The sequence below is a fragment of the Nesoenas mayeri genome, assembly GCF_963082525.1.
Source record: "Nesoenas mayeri genome assembly, chromosome: 28".
Taxonomy (NCBI): domain Eukaryota; kingdom Metazoa; phylum Chordata; class Aves; order Columbiformes; family Columbidae; genus Nesoenas; species Nesoenas mayeri.
In genome coordinates, this window is record NC_137558.1 from 1085606 (window position 1) to 1092114 (window position 6509).

The window sequence follows — 6509 nt, forward strand, 5'->3', positions numbered from 1 at the left end:
AACGTGTCTCTGTTTTATCTGCTGTGTTACTGGATGATAAGTGCGGTTAAAAGATGCGATAGTTATTGATTTGGTTCAATGCAATGTTGCATGGAGTACTGTTCTTTTCCTCGTCCTTTTAGGTTGAATACACCGGGCTGGATAAAACAACGTAATAAGCGAGTTTAAAAGAAAAAAAAAAAAAAGAGTAAGAAAAAAACCTAAAAGGAATAAAATAATTCACGATACTGTAAATTAATATTTCAACAGGGACAAGGTTGATTACTGGTACTTTTAACCATAATTATTTGATATTAGTGCTGTGATAATTGAATGATTTAAAGGATTCATTACATGTATGATGAATTTGCCTGCTCTGTATTAACTATCTGCAGATTTCTTCCCTTTCTTCTAACAGCATGTACAAGACAAAACAATATCTATTATGTGTATATTAAGATTGATTTTATTTCTGAGACACCACCCCCCTGGAGAGAAAGAGAAGAAGCTAAAGTTAATATATGTTTAGCAACCCAACTCCAGAAACGCAATAAAAGTTAAAATCTCCCCTACTGGTTTTTAATTATGATATTAGATCGAGAAGGAGGACGGTGGCAATTTATTGCTTCAACTATTTGTATGGATGTGCCTGGTTTTCCATGTAAAAACATGGGTACTCAAAAAGACCCCACGCTGTTCGCCTTCATCTTGATACGCGTAATATTGTTTGCTTTGTTGCTCAAGCTCACGCACTTTCCGACGCTGTTTTCGGAGTAAAATATTAGTGATATTATGATACGCCGGATCGCATCATTTTTCTTGCGCCTCTTTGTAAAATGCTCCTTTCCCAGCAGGTGGAATTTGGAAACCCGGAGAGTTTTGCCTCATCTCTGTGTTGCCTGTGGATGAATTTCACCCTTCGCCGCTAGAAATGATTTTTGGGGCGGTTTTGCGAAATACTTCCTAGGAAAATCTATGGGGCAGAGGAGATGAGTAGGGGGCTGTGGGGAGATGAGTTTGCCTTGGTAAATTGTCTTTATTTATTTTGCAACAGGGGAAGAACGGGACTATTTTGTGTTGCTTTCCTGCCCCCTCCCCAAATAAAACCCCCTCCTGGATATTTATTCGGCTGGGTTTGGGGGGAAAATCCCTTGAAGGTTTAAACTCTTTCCCTACAAGACGAACCGGCTCCAGGGCAGGAAAACAAAGTGGGGCTGGCGGAGGGGCCGGTGTAAATGGCAGCAAATGTCTCTGCTCAAGGTTGTTATCTTTAGGTGTCTGTCTGGGTGTCTGGCTCAGACACCGAGTTTTTCCATAGGTATTGGCTCCGCCGATGACCTTTCCATATAACTACTGGGGGGGGGGGGGTGTGTTAAGCCAGAAGATGGGCCATTGCCTGAATATTCTTGACTTTAAGCCATGGTTGTGGGGAGATAGACGCAGGTTTAAGGCTGGGCTGAGCTCCTGGAGGAGACGTTTGCACCAGGCCAGAGATATTGCGGTGAAGATTGGGCTGGAATCCATCGCCTAAAGCAGCGCCCTTCACCCCTCCACCCCCCCCCCCCCATTACATTTCGTGGGGTTATTGTCTTATTTGAGGGCACCAGGCTCTTCCTAACACCTTGTGCTCCCTTTCAAGCTCGCTGGTGTGCAACCAGAGCAGCCAAACAATAGAATTTGCAGACACAACTTGGAGCTTGCAACTATAGTTATCTATGCTAATTACAGGGTGTCTGACAGAAACATAATAAATGTAAAGGGAGAAGTATAGAAATATGTTTCTCCAGGCAGTATGCACTTCGCCTCTCTGGGTTCAGGCTTGTTTTCTTGCTCTTCTTTTCATTTACTTCGCTGGGAAATTCTTTTTTTCCCCTTCTGTTGACCTGCATTTCATATCACACCCAAAACCGAGCGAACCTGGGGAGCGGGAGCTTGAGTTTTGCACCCTCCCCGGGTGCTGCAGCCGAGCTGCTGGTTTTGTGAACATCTGCAAGAGGCTGCGGCTGGTGGAGACCTGAAATTTTGGAAAAGGAGACCATAACACCCTTAAAGAAATTGTTCTTCGCTTTAATTGCACCTCGGAATTTATTGTCTATTAGCCGTCCTACCTCCAACACTGGAGAGACAGGAATTCTTAGCAACAGACAGAGGGGGGTGTGGGTGGGGGGGGAAGCGCTTAAGCAGGTAAAAAACTCCCGCAGTGTCATTTTTAAGCCGAATGCTGATTTTTTCCCCACTTAGCTCTGATTCCCATGTTGGCTCAGATTGGAGTTTTCGCGTCTATATAAAGCGACGTGCGTGCAAGTCCCAGCGGTCAATTGTTGTCCTGGGGAGCTTTTTCCATATGATAACTTTTAAGGAAAGCCTGAATAAATAGGATTTGCAAGCGGCCAAAGAATTTAGCGGGGCTGGGGGGGGCGGGGGGGTAGGCGAAGCCTATAGCCTGCAATTGCGCTGCTGCAAGATTCACGGATGGTATTTGGCCTGAAATTCATCTTTCCCCATATTTATTTACTTTAAGAGACAATCCTGGAATAAACAGAGGCATCTGGAGGATCAGGAAATATTTCGCAGCCTCTTCAGAGCGTCTGTTTTAGAGTCATTCGCTTCATTGTGCACAATTTTTTCCCCCTCTTCTTTCTCTTTTTAAGGAAAGGAGGGGTGAAGAAGGAACAAAAGAAAGAGAGAAAGAACTTAGGCAGGCAAAAGAGAAGAGGAAGGGACTGGAAAAGGACAAAGAAGTGGGGGGGAAAAGGAACTTTATTCCGGGTTAGGGCTGCAAATGCAGGCGGGGAGTGGGAGTTGGAGCTGGCTGGAGAATTACTTTCGGTTCGCTTCTGGAGGGAGATGAAGCCAGCACCGCCCTTCCCTGCTCCTCCGAGGCGGGAGGTGTGTGTGCTGGGGGGGCAAGGAGAAGAGAAAACCCCCATTTCTTTTTTAATCCGAACTTGACAGTGTTAATTGAACCGAGGGAAAGCAGGGGAATGCGGATGGGTTTTTCCACCCCCACCCACCCCCCCCTTCCCTTTCTCCCCTCTGTTTGTCTGTCTGCCTGTCAAGGGGGGCGCGGTGCCTGCGCAGCCCCCCCGCTGCCGGAGCTTCCCCGGAGCGAGCGGGATGAGGCACCGGAGCTGCCCCCGCCGGGGGCGCCGGGCTCGGGGGGTCCCGGTGGGCGGCAGCGCCGAGTCCCCGCTCCGGAGGAAGCTGCTGGGGCCTGGAGCTGCCACAGGGGAAGGGGAGATTGTCCCCCATGCCGCCCCCCCTCCCAAATCACTGTGGAGCGCAGGCTGCCTTCTCCTTACCACCACTTTTTGGAAAGAAATACAAAACAATTAAAATCAAGAAAGCAGTGTCACATCCGCTGCCCAATAGTTGTTTTTCCTTTTATTTTTTTCCATTTCTTTTCCCCCTCTTCTGCCTTTTTTTTTTTTTTAAGGTTATTTTTTGTCTCCGTTCCTTCCAATCAGGGGAGAATTTCTTAAAGCGAAAGCAAAATAGAAGCGATTTGGAAGCGGGGCAGGGATACAGCGCGGGCTGAGCACACCCAGCACCAGCACGGCCAGGACTCCGCTCCGGAAAGGTGTCAGAACTCAGGCGGCCAGGACAGTGCTCAGACAAAGGCTTCATTTCTGTAACCTCTTCATTTCCGAATCGACTTTTATTTTTAATTATTTTTTCTGCGTCAGGAAAAAAAAATATATATACATATATATATATATATATAAATACTTCTCTTGTGGACTTAGTTTTGCACGATGCAATTAGAGTTGCTTTCCCCCGCAGATTCGAAAGGGGAGGTGAGAGGAAAAGATACTAGTCTGCCTGGAAGGGATGTGATAGTTCCCCATCATTCCAGAAGAGATAATCTCCCATTAAACAAGTACCGAAGCTTTTGTGGAGGCAGAGGAGTGTAGCTGGAGCGCGTATAAAACCTGCGAGATAACCTTGTAGCTGCTGAATTCAATAGCGAGGCGCGTTTTAATTTCAGTCTGGAGATTTGCTTGGAGACGCTGCTGCTGAAAAGAAGAATATCCCAGGATATTGTTTTATTTGCCCTGCGCTCCGAGTGGACTTGATTCACATAACTTTGCATTCATCCATAGGGATGGTTTCACGTCGAGATAAGCGTGAAAGGACAATATTTTATGGGGGTTCACATCGTGTTCAATTTTATGGGGGTTCACATCGTGTTACGGGATTCTGCAGCAGAGAAAACGTTGTCTTAAGCCGTGTCTTTAGTTTTAAGCCGTGTCTTTAGCCTTAAGCCGTGTCTTCAGCCTTAAGCCGTGTCTTCAGTTTGCTTTAAGGTGAAGTGTCTCCATCTCTGCTTTGTACTGTTGAATTCTCAGAGACCAGCAGTCCCGGAATGAAAGGGGCTGGTATTACAAGCGCTATCTTATATTTTATTTAAGATCCCACCACAACACGGGAAGGGGATCATTCCGTGGGCTGCAGGTTTTCCGTGCAAATCAAAGCAACCTTCCCCAGCTATGTTTGCCTTTGTGTAACACCAACTGCACCATCCACGACTAATGTAGTGACCTTGCCTGCTCGCGTTAAGGTTACAAAAACTGCTGCTACTTATTAGAACTGCGTGGCTTGGGTAATTTCTGCTCGTTTTGCGGTTCGTCTGTGGTATATCCTGCAAACCTCCCCACTGCCTCTGCTTTTCGGTGCTTCTCTCCATGCTCAGTCCTCCCTTTCTCTCTCCCTCCTTCTCTCTCTCTGCCTCTTTTTCCTCTCCTTCTCCCTTTCTGCATATACATCTGCAGCCAACCCTCCTCTTGGAAGGCTCCTCTTTAAAATACTCCAGCAAAGTAGCAAACCCCAGCTGCTTTTTCCCCTCCACATATCACAGCTCACTATATTAGCAGAGTGAGTATTTTTTAAATGAGAATAGATAAAGAATGATGAGTATATATCTAGATATTCTTTTTCCCGCGGACATAAAAATAACCGTCATTGGAGACCGGTGATTGACAGATAAATTGGGCTCGATAAAGGCCAAAGAAGACATTCCGCTCCTGCAGGAATATTTCCCTTTAAGGGCTCACATAAAACAGGGGACTTAAAACGGAATGGGGGATAAATTCTGTGAGGGAGCGAGTCGATGATTTTTCCCTTCGAATTTGGAAAACCCGGAGTCCCTTCACAACCACCCCCCGTCAGGTTTGGATTTTAAAGCCTTCCCTATTTTTCCAGAGGGAAACCCTATTTCTACCAGCAGCGAGGGCAGCCTGGTGCATTCATTCACTTATATTTTTGCCCTATGTACTGAGGTACAGGATTTTCTCCTGGCTCAGCTGAGGGGGTAATTTTGGACTGGTTGGGGGGGGGGGGGGTGTCTTCTGGCACCATCACTTCTTGCTTTAACCTCTTTTCTTCTCCTCGCGTTTTCCCATGCAACTTGCTGAGGCAAAATAATATAACTAATGCTAATGGAAGAGGTTCCCGCCGTGTCCGTCCGTGGGACCTGCAGCCTGTGCTGAGCGTCTGGCGCTGCTGAATCGCTGGGGACACCCCCCCCCTCCCACGGAGGGACCCCCGGCGCTTTCTCAGCCCACACTTGTTCTTCTTCTTGCTAATTCTGACCATTTCCCCCCAGCCCTAGAAAACCCGAGGGGATGGAGAACCTTGGGGAGCCCAGACATCCCATATTAGGCGGGGGGGGTGGTTTCTAAACACAATAAAAAATCAGGAGAGGTTATTTTTTTTGTTAGATATCTATTTTTTATTATTATTTCCAGAGAAATCGCCCAACTCCCTTCTCTCAGGCTCCAATGGGCGTGAGCTATTTACCTACCTGTCTTTCCTTACAAAGGAAAGGTTATTCTCTCAAAGTGCAGGCGGGCTATCACCGATTTTTTTAACGCTCCCAACTCCTCCAAGCGATTTGGTGCAAAAAGAAAAGTTTCCAGGCGTTAACAAAATACAAAGCGAAAAGAAAAGGGAAAAACAAGCAGAACAACCATGTGCCCACCACACGTTGTTGCTCCCTCCTGCTACGCGAAATCTCCCTCATCCTCAGCTACGTGGCTGAAACTCAGTCCTACGGTTTTATTTAATGAACGACACATTTATGAACAATCAAATGATCCTCGTAAAGATTTTATTGAAGGACATAAAAACATCCACGACTACTCTCCGAATAACGCAGCTTTTCACTGCAAAAGCTCAGGCTTTGCCTTATTTTTTTTTTGGGGGGGGGGTCCTGCTGCTGTTATTCTTTCCCCCTCCTCTTTGCAAACATACCCCTCGTACTCTATGATTATCTTTTCCCCCTCCTGAAAACACTTATTTCCCGAAGCAGGACTAGATGTGCCTGTGCCCCACAGATTCCTCAGCTGCTCAGCAGCCTGGCGATGAGACAGGGCTGCAAAAGATGACAAAAGCTCCCTTTGCTTTTAGCCTAAAAGCTTCCCCCCCCCTCAAGCTCCTTTCTCCAAGTGGGGAACCCACCTCCACTTCTCCCCTCTCTCCCCTTCCCACCGATATTCAATTTAATGTATCCATTAGAGGCGAGAAGCTGC